Below are 14180 nucleotides of genomic sequence, written 5' to 3' on the forward strand. Positions count from 1 at the left end.
TCTTCCATTCTTGTTACCTCTACGTGTGCACCTGCTCCAAACCCCACTCTAAATATTATGTTTTAAAGTGATTTAATGATAAAATTTACACAGCTTCTCAGCATAAATCTTAGCTGTCCAATTTTGACAAAGGGATGTATGGTATTACCTGACACCTAGTATGCTACAAAGACTTTCTATCTCCCAGCAAAATTCTTTTGTGTTCCTTTCCAGAAAATTGTTTTTCACCCCAATGCAACCATCTTTCTGACTTTTTCAACTTAGATTAGCTTGATGTGTTCTAGTACTTCATGTATAAAAGAAGTCATACAGTATTTTTTTGTGTGTCCCATCTCACTGGCTCAGCATAACATCTGTGAGATTTATCTACATTTTTGCTGGTATCTGCTTCATTCCTTTTTATTGCGGAGTAATTTTCCATTGTATGGATATAAATAACTAAGTTCCTTCTCCATTCACTAGTAAATGGAAATATTAGCTGTTCCCATTTTGGTACAATTATGAATGAATCTCTACACATATTAATGAGACTCTTTAATCACACCATATTGTGCCTTACTTCTCTCAGTTATCTGAGAAATTTGAGTAAAAGGACACTACATTTTCGATTGTAAAACCTTTAAATATGTATTTTCTGATTTTTGTTTTCAAGTTGGAGTGGGATAGTCCATATCTCTCAGAGGATCCAATCTTGAATGCCATTACCAAGAAACATAGTTGAAACCATGGCCACGTTGCCCTACACTATGAGCTGCACCCAGGAGTGGTGTTTCTGGCCAAGAGCTTTAATGAGAAGAGAATCGAAAAGAACTTCCCGATACAAGGTGGAGAGTCTCTCCAGAGTGAGGAACTGGTGCTGTATTTTGGGCTATCTCTCTTTCATTTCAGGAAACACCCATGTTTATGCATCCCCATGCATCTCTACCTATGTGTTATGGGGCCTCTTGGAAAGGAGGAAAGAGAGAACACTGGCCTCAGAGTCTTAGGTTTTATGGATTCTAGGCCACTTTGCCACTTTCACAGTTGTGTGACACTGAGCAAATGTGATCTCTATTTTTTCATCAGTTGTAGAAGTCTTTTGATGCACTCAAGATCTTTTAAAACCCTGGTTCCTCTTCTCTGGCTACTCTACACGATGATCCCTGGTAGGATTAGTGCTTTGTTAATCCAATAAGACACACCAGTACAGTTGTTGACCATCATAGCCCTAGCTTTGTCTCTGTTAGTTTTTCCTTATTAAACTATTTTTTTTCTTTATATGACTCGTGCTTTCTAGATCATGAGACCTGAAATGTGACTCCCTCTGGGTTATCTTTTAGCACTTATTCCTCAACAGAGCTCGTGGTAGATCAAAAACTACATATAAGTTTGTAGACATATCAAATTAACAAACAATTGAATAAAGTTGTTCCCCAAATTCTCCCTCATACATCTCCTGGTCCCTTAGATTAATCAGCGGTCTTCAACTTATTTTGTTGTGCACCTCATGAGAATTGTGAAAAACTACTTAAGCTCTACCTCATTTTGATGTGATGCTAAAAATTACATCACGATTTTAATATTAGCAAAAGATGACATTGGAGAATATTATTTATAATTATTTGCTCTAAAATCTTGAAGCTATAGATTTAGTTCATTCAATTTATGTAAATATTGAATACAGAAATTTAAATATCATTATTAAATGAATCAGAAAACAATCAAAATTCATTTTGCAAGTCAACTCAACATGTTAATACATATCCTTATGAAAACAAAACCACCTCTGGAGAATATTTTTTAAGATGAATTATGGGTTGATGGGTAGATGACACATAGGTAGATAGATATTTAGATGGATAGATAGATAGACAGACAGATAGATAGATATGTTGGTAGGAAGATGAGGCATTGAGTTTTCCATGAAGTTGTTCCCAGGATGAAATGACGAACTTCACAGTTTCATATTTCTTGCCAAAGATCTGTCTGCTTATTATTGGAGTCTTGATTAGGGGCTATGCATTGTCAAATAGAAACATATCTGGACTTAAACAAGAGAGACTTTTTTCAAAAGGGAGAACCCTCTGAGTGTAAGATCTATGTGTCTCAAAGATCAATCAGAAACTGTTTTCTTTTATAAGAAGGAGTACACACTCCTAGAAAGAGAATGGTGTTTGCTGGTTGTGATGAGCAGGTGATTTAATTCCACAGTTGATCAAGGAACCCTTTTTCTGGAGGATGACAGATTCTCGGATAAGTCTTCACAGGGGTTGGCTCTTCCTGCCAATACTTACTTAAGTTCAAGGCTATCAAATATTAGAGAGTTATGGGGAGGGAAAAATCTGGCTAATGTTGTGTCAAATCAGCAGATACTCTGTCCTGATTGTCCAACTGTCCGTTTGTAAAAAATGGATGTTTTCTTTTCTGTCACAAGCAATTAACTTGGAAATAATTCGGATTTGTGAGTTTTGAGTCTTTTATTTTGTGAAGTGGAGAGTGAAGGACAGGTAGTGTGGAAGGAGATGTGGAAGAAGGAAGAAGAAGGAAGAAGAGTTCTCAGGCCACTACACCTTGAAACTGATGACAGGGAAGGCTTTCCTTGATGCTCTCCTTGCCTCCATACAGCTGGAGTGTCCCCAAGTTCCCAGGAGGAGCCAGCTGTGGGGCAAAAAGTTCAATATGATTGTCTCCTTCATTTCAGGTTTTTGACTTTGAATGAGTTGACTCTAGAAGGCTTGAAAGCAGTTGGTGGCCTCACCAGAAATTTCTATTTAGTCTTGTAAGTTAGCTATAGATTGTTTTCCACAGGTTGTTTTTCGTAGCATGCAAGTTGTCAGATGAACTAAGCTTCCCTAAATCCAAAAGACAGGCCTGATTTCTGGTGTAGGACTAAACAGGTGCATCCTGTAGACCTCAGACCAGAGATCACTCTAGGATTCAGCCTCTGGCCCAACAGAATTGTGAACAAGGTCCAGGACAGAGCATAAGTAAAATCACCAAAGTTTTCATCACGGAGAATTCATTAATTTTACACCCTTAGTTTCTATGTCTGATGAGCTTCTAAAAAGAGTTGACTCACCCATTCAACATGGAAGATACAGTGCTCAAGACCCACTATACTTTTGGGAGCCTATAAAATGTTTCATCTTTAATACTTTTTAAAATCAGGAGAAAAAATGATTATACTAATAATGCCTACATAATTATTAATCCAGCCCGGATTCTATTCATTTTTATCCTAATATAATAGTACAATGTAATGTTAATATTTTGCAGAGAGGAGGGACCCAAACAGGGAAATGTGCATTCATGCTACAGAAGTAATACCATGTCCCTGCTTCAGCTTCCTCTCCTAAGTGTCCAGTGGCATTTCTCCTTAAAGGATATTAATTTCTCAAGACACCATCCATTTCTCCTAAATTTATCTCTCCCTTGGCCTCTTTGCCCCATCACAACTCCCATTTCCTCAGCCATGTGATCTCACCAAACTGAATTACAAATGGATAATGAAATTAGTTGACACTAATGTTAGTGAATAATGTGTCCCCAGTGGCACACACCAAGATGAAGTACTCTGTGTTGCTCTGCTTCTTGAGTTAAGTCTTACTTATTTGAAAAAAGTGGCCTCTGTCTGTCAGGAGACTATCACCTGGGAGCCTCTACATCCTTTGAGTTTGACTTGTTCACAAACATAACATTCAAGTTGTTCTGTTCCTGGAGGAGCATCTCACGATGAAGAGAAAGAAGGCTCATCAAACTGAGAAGTTTGGATGGGAGACTGGAGATAAGGGGGATAAAATTTTAGCTATAGAATAAAGATTTAGTTCCAAAAGAATGGTCTTAAAATTCTCCTTCTTGCTTTCAAAACTTTGTCATGATTCTGAGAAAGTAACTTTCCTATTCCCAAAGGCTTTTAAGTGTAAGTGTATGATCTCCTTCATTAGGCTGTGAAAGCCTAGTCTCACTATTTTTGTTGTTTTATGTCAACAGCACAACTCCTGGCCCACAGAATTGCTCACAATGCAGTTTTCAATGAAATTGAATTGAAAAGGACAAACTTAAAAAGGAAAGTAAAACATAGAAAAAAGGAAAAATCAGTGCTAATGGTTGAATAACAAGTATTCTTATAAATTATGAACACAGCAAACAATAATCACCTTTTATAGATGTGGTTATGTAAGTGTTCATGTTGTCTCCTCAGCAGATTAGAAGTTCCTTAACGGAAGGGCCCTTGATTGTTGAGGGTGCTCAGCATATATTTGTTGAGTGAATGTGTCAAATAGAGCAGCAAAATCTTTATCATGATCATTCTTATTGGCTACGGACAAAAGTTACACTTGTGGCTGAAATGACCACAGCATTTTAGCCATAGTTCTTACTTATACATAAATATACATTTTAATCTTAATCAAACTACCTTTCACTTTTGTGTTGATATTACACAGCAATATGAGATTTGGGCATGTAGGTGTTGCTTGCACATGAACAGGGAGCCTGCAAGCATGTGTATTAATGTAGAATGAGGGACACGGTTGTAAATTTAGTTTTCAGCCCATCCTGACTAGATCCTCAGAGAAATTCCCTCTTTGACGACGTGAAGACAGAATTAATGCATTAATATCCCTCTGCTCTTTCAGTGCTGTTGACATAACTGCTATTATCCATATTCTGAAGAATATTGAATGTGAGCTATGCACCATGAGCTCTACCAGAATTATCTGTCTAACAGTGTGGAGAGTATTTCTGTAGTTGGTGGAGTTGATTCAAAGCAGCATCTCTAGTTTCAGACTGCCAGCCTCTCCTTTTTTTCAGTCTCACTACTTTTTTTCATTTTAAGAAATAGTAAAGACTACAAAATAAGGATGATTGCTTTTCCTGATTATTAAAATAATATATACAAATTAGAAAAAATTGAAAAATAAAATGGAGAGGATAGAGAGTGATAGTAACTTATAATTAGCCCATTAAAAAATTCCTGAACTATTAGTGTATTTTCCTTCATGATTTTCCTATAGAAATGTGGAGTTTTGTGTTTATTTATAAATTGAAATAATATTCAATATACAGATTGCATAATTTATGTTTACTTACTTAAAGTATTTTCCCAAGCTGTTGAATATTATTAAAAATTCCAGTATTATATTTTGCTTGTTAAAAGCCATGTATCTTATTAATTTAATTCTTTAATCATCAGCCTATGTTTTGACATTTTTATTTGTTCTCATTTATTTTCCAATTCATTCATTTATTAATCCAGCAAAATCTTTATTGTACATTCTTTAGTTGCTAGACATTGTTTTACCAGTAAATAAACCAGACGAGAATTAAATTAAGATGAAAAAGGTCTTGGGTTTTCAGGCTAGTGGGAGAAACGACCATGAAGGAATTAGTTACTTAGTTGTTAGAAATGGGTACGTGTGTGTTGGGAAATAATTTTCCGTGGTCTCATACTTTTCTACCCCTGATAGACAGAGGTACTGTCTCCCCTGCATTCTACAGTAGTTTTTCAAGATGTTTTCCCAGTAAACAGCCTTGGAATGTAGAGATAGTGGCTCCCTCCAAAGAAATGGAAGGCATGCCTACTTTCTGGTAATAGGAAGACAATATTTCCCTCCTGAGAAAGGACAGGGATGTTCAGTGCCTGCTAGAAGGCATCTGAGTTCTCTAGACTCAGGTTTTCCTCCTGTAAGTCAACCTGAAATTTCAGATGTCATGTGGGCCCCTTCAATTCACCCTGTAGAAATGGGGATGAAGGACCTAGCACAGCAAATTTTACTGTGGGAAACATTTTCATGATATATCCATGTAGTAAATCACCACATCATAAATTTTAAAGTTACACAATGTTATATATCAACCATATTTCTATAAAAGTGGAAAAATGCTCTCACTTTGTATACAGCTATTGTTGTGAGTAATAAATATTTCTTCTTCTGTGAGCCACAAGTTTCATGACTTCTATCAACATCCATGAAACCACGGCAAGTTAACTTGCTAGCTTGAAAAGTCAGGTTAAAATCTTAAATCCTTCATGAGGATTGACAGGGATATGGAGAAAAATTAAGCAGGCAGAAAAAGAAGCAGTGGTGGGCTGTGGGATTATTATGTGGAATTTCAAATAGAACGGTCAGAAAAGACATCACCAGGAAGGCGACTTGAGCATAAATTTGAATGAGACAAGAGTTTGAGCTATTAACGTGTGTGGGAGAGTATTCCTGGATATTGAACAGAAAATGTGAAGGCAAAGAAAAAAGTGTGTTCCTATAATATGTACGTGATGGCAGGTAGGCTAATGCAGGTTATGTGATGCTTAGTGAACCAGGGAGGAAGTAGTGGAAGATAAGTTCCAGATCTACGAAGGGGGCCTCTGGCACGTAGGCTATCAAGAGAGCTTTGACATTTTCTCTGATGAAATGGAGAATGATTGCACAGTAGCTACGTTTGTTAGCTTATTTTAAAAGGATCATTGTGGGTGTTACATTGAGAAGATAAAGGGAAAAGACCCCTCTGATACTGCTCTTTAGAAAAATTCCATTGAGAGATGATGTTGACTAAGACCAAGGTATGAGCAGTCAAGGTGGTCAGAAGTTGTTAGAATATACCCATATTCCACAATTTAAATATACTTGCTGGCCCGCTGGTGTAGTGGTTAAGTCTGCATGCTTTGCAGGTTCGTATCCTGAACATGTGCCCAGCAGCACTTGTCAATCCACATTGTGGCAGTATCTCACATAAAATAGAGGAAGGTTGGAACAGATGTTAGCTACATGACAATCTTCCTCAAGCAAAAAGAGGAACTTTGGCAACAGATGTTAGTTCAGAACCATCTTCCACATAAAAATAAGCAATAAACCAAAAAACATATATTAAGAAAAAATAAAATTAGACTCAACAAGGCTTTCTTACATACTGGATATTTGGGAACAGGAAAAAAGGTGCCAAATTTGATTCAAGGCTCTTTGAGATAAGGAACTGGAAGGAAGGAGTTACAATTTACTGAGATGCATAAAATATAGGAGATCAAATATGGGAAGAGGATAAGTTTAATTTTACGCATGTACGTTTGAGATGTCTGTTAGCAATCAAGGCGAAGATGCTCTATAGACCATGGGCATACACTTCTAGACGTAGAGGAGGGGTCTAGACCAAATATATATCATAATATAATTGTCATTGTAAAGCCATAAAGATGGATGACCAGAGATTAGATTAGATGAGTGAGTGTGGACAGAGAACGGAAGAGCCATGAGGGTTCCCATAATTACGAATTTATTAGAAAAGTGGAGGAAACGGAAGATGAGGCTGAGAAGGAGTGGCTAATTAGGTCCAATGAAGAGCAGGAGATGGTTCTGTGTTGGAAGGAAAATGAAGGAACTGTTTCAAGGAGAAGAGTCAAATGCTACTGATGGAACAAGTAAGATGAGCATTGAAATGGACCAGTGCATTTGGCAACTGACCTTAACAAGGTCAAAAGCAGTTTTGAAAGATGGGTGGAGACAAAAGCCTGGATAGGGTGGGTTCAAGAAAGTGTGGGATGAGAGCAATTAGAGAACATAGACAGTTTTCAAAAATTTGCTCTAAAGAAGACCACAGATTTGGACAGTTGCTGAAGAAGAAAATGAAGTTAAGTGAGGATTGTCTCTGATGGGAGAAATAACAACGTGCCCCTATGCTCTTAGAACATTCTAATAGAGAGAAGAAAATTGATTATGAAGAAGGGGGGAGAATTGCTGGATTCATGTCTGTGTTAGTTTCCTGTTGCTAATATATTATAACAGTTTACCATAAACTTTGTGGCTTGAAACAACATAAATTTATTATCTTATATCTCTTGAGGTCCAAAGTTCAAATTAGGATGAATGGTCTAAAATAAAAGTATCTGTGGGCCTGAATTCCTTAAACCTCTAGAGGAAACTATGTTTCCTTGCCTTTTCTAGCATCTACAGCATACCTTCATTCTTTGTCTCATAGTCTCTTCCTCCATCTCCAAAGCCAGCCACACAGCATCTTCCAATCTCTTATCTGTGCTTCTATCCCAGCATCCCTCTTTGACTGAAACCCTCTGGGGTCCACTTAAAAGGATTTTGTGATTCCATTAGGCCTTCTCAGTTAATCCAGGGAAATCCTCCCATGGCTTGATCCTTAATCACATCGACAAATTCTTTGTTGCCGTGCAAGCTGACATATTCAGAGGTTTCAGGGATTAGGGTGTAGGCATCTTTGGTTACTTACTCAGTCTACTACACTAGCTCTGTGGTTAATTTGGGGCAACTAAAGCTCAGTTTCCTAATCCATCTACTAGGAATAGTTATATCACCAGAGGCTAAGTACTGAAACTCTAGATTTTCATCTCAGAATTCAAGTTGAAAGCCATATTAATAAACACTGTCCATTCGGGGCTGGCCTGGTGGCATATCAGTTAAGTTTATGCACTCTGCTTTGCCAGCCTGGTGTTCATCAGTTGGGAACACCAAGTGTCGGCCTATGGACATGTGAACATGGGCCCAGATGTTAGCAAGGCCATTCTTCCTTAGCAAAAAGAAGAAGATTGGCGATTGATGTTAGATCGGGGCAACGAATACATAAATATATAATTGTCCTTTTAACGCTGATATCAGTTTGATCCTACTGTCTGACCCATTGTACATCCGTTTGTGGTTTTACTTTATAATTCCTTCCCAGGATATGTTCACATCATCCTTGTTCATGCAGACATCTCAAGTTTCTCAGTGTTTTGACAATCTCAACTCCTGAGTCTTTCAACTTGTACTCACACTACAGGTGGTAACTATTCCCATGTTTACTTTTTCTGTGCCTTTATGACCTAGATTCTCTGTTCCCAACTTCTCTAGGATTTAAGAAACATCATTTGAAATGTAAGTGTTTCTCATAAACTAGTGAGTTTTGTATCTCAAGTGATTCATAACAAAAATTTAAATTCAAAAAGCTATATGGTCTTTCTCCATGTCTACCTATATGTTAACGCGTGTCTATAGATGTTATATATATATGTGATATTTTACCTGCAGATGGTACGGCCAAAATTAAGAGCTCTTCAAAATAACAATTGATAACGTAACTTGGTTATTTCTGTGACGACGACATCAATATACTAACTAGAATTATGACTGATAACCAGGACAGATTATAATTTTAGAAATGTTCTGTAATTTTTTAAACAATTGAATCAGTAATATTTACCCACATGATATCCTAGGTCCATATGAAATAATGCTTATTTATACATTTAACCATGGTGACAATTAAAGATTTTTAAGCATTTGTATGTCACAGAAATAGCCAAGTTACTTTATCGATTGTTGTTTTGAAGTCTTTTGTCATTTATAGACAGCTATTTTGGAGAGATGATTTTGTAATATTTTCATCTCTGGAGAGATTCATAGAAAGGACTCTGATACACTCTACACTCAGGTTTCTGATAAACTTTCAGATCATAAAACTGAACTGGGTAAGAAATTACTGATTCTAATGGAGAAACTGATGAGTTCATGAAATTGATAATGAAAGATCAAGATCAAAATTTGATTGCATGAGACTGAGTGAACTAATGAGAATGATTACAATTTTTATGATTTTTAATTTAAATTATTGCTGATTTGTAAACATCTAATTTCAGATTTAAGGAAATTTTTTCTCCTTCCCCTGAAGCTAACTATGATACAACAACTTAATAAATTATACATGTGTAAGCAAAATTGTAACATTTACCTTTTTCTCCCTACCTGATATCTCCAGAATTTGAAAACTTACAGTGAATTACTATTGTTATTTTCATGACAATAGAGTTATTTGCATAAGTTCATTAAGAATATGTTCTCTTCAATGGTTGTATTATCAAAGCTTTCACTGCAATGTCATATTTGAGAGAAACATTGATAGACCAGATATAACCAGACAGCTTTTGAGGAATAAAGATTATACTTTATGAAATAAAGCCACTTGGCAATACTGGCCTATTACCTTGTTTACAGGGTTTCCAGCAACCTTACTAGTTGAGTTAAGAAGCTCACTCTTCTTGCATGTGCAAGAAAATTCAAAAGAATTTGGGAAACCTCAAGAGAAGAAAGAAATTCACCCAAACCTATAGGTATTGCAGGAGAAGTCTGACAAGTCCTTGACTTGGTTTTCCTGATTTCAAGTGGCCTGTAAAGTTCAATCTGAGATTCCTTAAAAAGTCCAGGCAAAGCAGATTTAGAAGAGCCTATATGATCAACTGCTATTCTTGCTGTACTTATGTAAATAATTGGGCCAAATTTAGACTTGCTTTACAAACCAATTAGCCATAATTTGGTGATGTTTGGTAAAAATGAGAGTGATTTTAGAGAGAAAAATATATCTCAGTAAAAATTATAGTACATACTTATGGATATTAGATCCTTGTTCAGTTGTCTTGGAGGTTTTTTTTCTACCTATAAACATGACTAGAACTTGAATTCTTTGAGTTGCCTGAAATATCTGGCTACAAATATCCAAAATAACATTTTAAACTTATTTACCATCAATTTTATTTGCAATCATTGAGAATCAAAACCACTTTTCTTCCTAAAGCCCTGTAAACTGAAGTTGGGCAAATTGATATAAACTTAAGAGAGATCACCATGATAGCATGCCTATTGCTTTGTAAGCCATTCAAACTGATATTTGAACACCCCATGACATCATCGGAGACAATTCAAGCTGTAAACGATGACTCAACACTGACCTCTAAAAATCTTCTTGAATGACAGTCCCCTGGTGTCAGAAACCTGGTTTATAATTTTCTGCAACTGCTAACCTTGTTTTTCCATTTGTTTTCATAAAAATACTTCCTATTAAATATCTTTTTGCTTGTTTCCACAATATAGGCCTAATTTGGGGAGTGCACCTCCATCACCACCTCCTGAAATGAATTTGACTGGGCTCATATATGTTCAGGACTATAAAATGTGCTCAATGAAATGGAACAACCTATCAACATGGCCTATGGAGTATGAAACTTCTTAAGATTCAAAGGACTGTGAATATTCTTAAGTTTCAAAGGTGGGACTGTAGGGGATCAGATAGGCCAGCCAAAAATGTGTCTCTTTACTTCATTATTTAAAGAAGAAAAGACTCTGAAAGAAAATTTGACATCCCCTCCAACTGTCTAAAATAATTGAAAATAGAAGGTGCTGTTCCAGGAAGGAGATAATAGCATAAAATAACTGTAATGTTTAGTAACATGTTTCTCTAAGATCACATTGCCCAAAGATGGTCCACTTGGACTTTTACCTCTATTGAAATTGCTTTCCTCCCCCTAATGTTCCAAGCCACTACCTTCAAAACTATCCTTTGGTTTTTTCCATGTATACATGTTATAAAGTTTTATGTGATTTTCTCTTGTTATTCTGTCTCATGTCATTTTAATTCTTAGGCCAGCCAGAAGTAACTAGAGAGGGTATAGGAACTATCTTTCTCCTTTATTCCTGTTAGTCTGTCCTTGTACCGGCCATATAGGACAAATGTCTCTAAAACCAAGACAACTGTTCTGCTTTTATGAGGACCCTGTTATCTGAAGCTGAGACTCACACTCACTGGAGATTCTCATTCATTTGACTGTAGTAATGTCTAGGTATCCCTATGTTTTAGAGCTGATGAAGCACTTATAATTGTGGCCAATATATGAAATACCTAATCTAAACACCATCAGGATCTCACTATGATTTCAGTGGTCAAGGTGTTGGCCTTCCCAACACCTACTGTACTCCAAATGATTTGTTAGATCACTTATGTAAACTTCATTACCTTTGACAGGTAATAGCCTTGGGAATAGAATGGTGACCCAACCCTTGCCAATGGCACATGAAAGCAACTGTCCTGGGGAGTTTCTAAGAGAGATACACTCATCTTAAAACAGGTAGCCCCTCTCCTTCAACTGGATATGTCCTGTTGAAATGTGGTGTCTGAAATTGCTGCAGTGTCTTCACCCAGCCCAAAGATGATACCTAGACACAGAAGAAGGAATAGCCAAGAAAATATAGAAGGTCTTTACCTCCTGTGGCCAACTCACATTTGGCTAACCTTCTGGACTTTATGTTATGGAAGTATCACATTTTGGTGGGGCTTAAGCTATTTTGAGATAAGTTTTATTTACCCGGTTATATCCTAACCAAAATAACCATTGAAGTTAATAATTTTCTCTTTACTGCTTCCTGCTCTATATATCAGCCAAGAATTTCACAATCTATGAAAATTGCTGAGTCATTCTCTGAGAGCAAGAAATTCAGTGCATTCTAAAGCTTTAATGATAGTATTGGGTGATATCAAAATAAAAATGCAGGAGAGGTCACGATCTCCAAAAAAGCCTCAGTTTCTCCTTCACTCATCTTGAGGCCACATTCAGGGCACATTTTGCTCTTTAGACAGAGGCCACTTCATGAAACAATAGTGAGCAAAGTAGATTGTACTTCGAATTCCATGAGTTACGAATTTCATCATATATCATAATTCAAACTTCATAAATATCTCCTTTGACATCTCTGTTTTTATCCAAAATTCCTCAAAGGGAAAAAACGGTGCTACAAATCCTCTTTCCATCCTGCATCCCTTCCCTCCCTCTTCCCACACAGCCTCTACTGTCTCCTGCCATTTCTAAGGCAAGGCAGTCTGATGTTTGGCCTGTGCAGCCCTTCAGGCCCCCATATCAAACCCACGTGTCTAGGTCAAGTTCAAATGTACTCTATTTTTTCCCAAAAGAACACCATATTTCGCCACTCCCCCCAGAGAATTCATTAACAAAACGGGTTGCCAGTAGAACTCTTGGGGTGAGTTCTACTGGCAACGTAATCTTTTTTTTTTTTTTTTTAACTAAGTCAATATACCCTTTGCTGAGCAAATATTTGCTGTTCTCTGTACACTGTTAATCCTGTTGTAAGGAATGAGAGAGGAAAAAAATCAGGCAATTGTTTAGGGGTGAGAATTCTAACTGTCCATTGGAATTTATAGGGAAATGTCCACCCTGGGCCGTCTGTCATACATAGCCTATCCTAAAGATCTGAGTTTAGGCACAAGTCCCCAGTGGAGCAGCACACCAGGGCTCATGCTTCTTTTGATGTTCCCACCCAGTTTCTGGGTCTGGTGAAGCCAGAATTTCCTAAATGTCCCAGGCTTTCCCTCCCAGCATCCAGTCTCCACCAAACATCTTTCCTTTACACAACCTACACAACTTCTTAAACTCCTAATAGTCCCTGCTTGTTCTTTGCACAAGTGGGAACCTCATGTCATGGAGGGGATGACATTAGTGCCTGATAGACATAGTTATATTGTTTGTAATGAAATCTTCAAGATTTGAGACAAACTAGAGGGTGTAGCTCTTGACCAAGGTCCTGGCTTGCTCGAAGAGTCCTCATTGGTGGGGAACTTGGTTCTCTTGGTATCCCCCTAAACCTGTACCTCACCCAGTCCAATCCCACGCAGGAGCCAAATCCACACACAGGTCTTGTTACCTATAGATAGGTAGGGTAAACTCCTTGGTTATTTCCTAAGTCCACAGGTAGACACAGGACTCTAAGTTTTTATAGAAGGTTCAGAATTAGGTTGAATGAGGATATTTTGTAGGCTGGTGTTTGAAAATTCCAAGTCTTTTTAAAGACTTTGAGTATTTTATGATTTTTTCTTTGGAAACATCCAATAATGCATACCAGGCATGTTTTATAAGGCATTCCCTGTCTCCTTTTTAATATCCCTGATTCAATGGGCTGTTGGTTGACCATTCTCTTTTCTAACATTTCTCTGTTTACACTGCATTCATAATTAGGTTCTGAATAACCTTAGGAAGAAAACATTGGTTGAGATGAGGTCAAAACATACCAATACAGAACAAGGATCTATAGCACTATGGTGTAGGGTGCGGGGGATTTGCTTAGTTGGTGCAGGCTGTGTCCTCAACATTGGCACTGACATCGAGAATGGCAGTGCAGCTGCCCACTAGGTCCCCAAAGTCACATCTATTGCCTTTCAGAGGTCGCTGTTCAGGAAACTGAACTGATTTTTTCAACTTCATTATAGTTGTAATCAGAAATTCTCTCTGTTCTTCACTATTAGAAATTATATATAATACTCTCTACTCGAACTCTTCACATAGACAACTGATGTTAATTTTTTATACATCAGTCCTAAAGTATCCTCTTGTCTATGATTAATGTTGGAAACCTACTCATCAA

Source organism: Equus asinus, chromosome 29 (genome assembly GCF_041296235.1).
Source record: "Equus asinus isolate D_3611 breed Donkey chromosome 29, EquAss-T2T_v2, whole genome shotgun sequence".
In the NCBI taxonomy this organism is placed as follows: domain Eukaryota; kingdom Metazoa; phylum Chordata; class Mammalia; order Perissodactyla; family Equidae; genus Equus; species Equus asinus.